We start from the raw sequence: 1,145 nt of genomic DNA on the forward strand, positions 1-1,145 counted from the left end.
GTGGGACGAGAGTTGAAAATCGACACCACCGAATCAACATACGTAAAGACGGTTATACCCCCTCTATCTCTTCCTTCAGTTTTGCATAATTTAGAGAATTACCCGCATGGAATTGCAGGGACGTCACAAGGGGATGATGATGATGGTTTTGTGTTGGCAATTGATCGCGATATTTCACTTGTTAACAAAGGATTCGATCTTTTAAACGATAAACATGGGGTACCACCTAATTGGTGAACCATCAAGAACAAGAGCATGTCTCAAATAGATAATGGCTTCTGGAAGCTCGAGGACCCTCCAAGTACTACTACGTACCAGCACTGCTAGTTAATTTATTAACTAATTAATTAATCATATATATATATATATATATATATCCATGCTGCAAGCTAGTGGTAAATCTGTTAGGTAAACAAACCAGATTTTACTATAAATAAGGTTTAATATTTGTACGTCTATATTGTTCATCAATTATAAATTTAATTCATCATCTCATCAATGAGATCATCTGAATACTAGGGGAAAATAAATTAAAAATCTAGAGAGTGCGTTTAGTGTGTTTTATTGTATTATACTGGACTATAATATAATGTATTAGAATGTATTGTATTATATTAAGAGGGTTTCAAAATTAGTATAGAACTATGTTTTGTATAATATGGGCTGTATTATATTTAATTATTTTATTCTTACATGAATTAATTTTAATTATTATTAACAAAATTAAAAACCGACCGCTGGCTATCAAAATGCATAGTCCACCATCACCGACCACTCCCCATCACTGTCCGCTAATGTCAAATTTAGTTCCATTAGAATCCCCATCACTGGATCTACACAATCATACTAATATAACCTACAAAAGAGATTTTGTTCATCATCTCTTGTTTATATCCATTGTTAAACGCTAGTGATGTGGGAGTCATCTCCACCATAGGGCCGGCTCCACTGTTAGGCCGAATAGGCACCCGCCTAGAGCCCAAAAATAGGAAGGCCCAATTTTCACAACTAATTATTTAATACAATTATCTTTGACTTCCTAAATGGTAACTAATTATTTAATACAAACGGTAATTAAATATTTCAATTATCTTTTCAATAAAACTTTCAATATTCTTTTTACAATTAAACACCTTAAAAGCAAC

At 32.9% G+C, this 1,145-nt stretch overlaps 1 pseudogene; it reads left to right on the forward strand.

Annotated features, from left to right (window-relative positions):
* The window catches only part of LOC18038428, a 26,219-nt pseudogene extending 25,892 nt beyond the window's left edge, over positions 1-327 (forward strand).
* Positions 328-1,145: the final 818 nt, after the last annotated feature.

This window comes from Citrus clementina, unplaced genomic scaffold (genome assembly GCF_000493195.1).
Source record: "Citrus clementina cultivar Clemenules unplaced genomic scaffold, Citrus_clementina_v1.0 scaffold_6, whole genome shotgun sequence".
Taxonomy (NCBI): domain Eukaryota; kingdom Viridiplantae; phylum Streptophyta; class Magnoliopsida; order Sapindales; family Rutaceae; genus Citrus; species Citrus x clementina.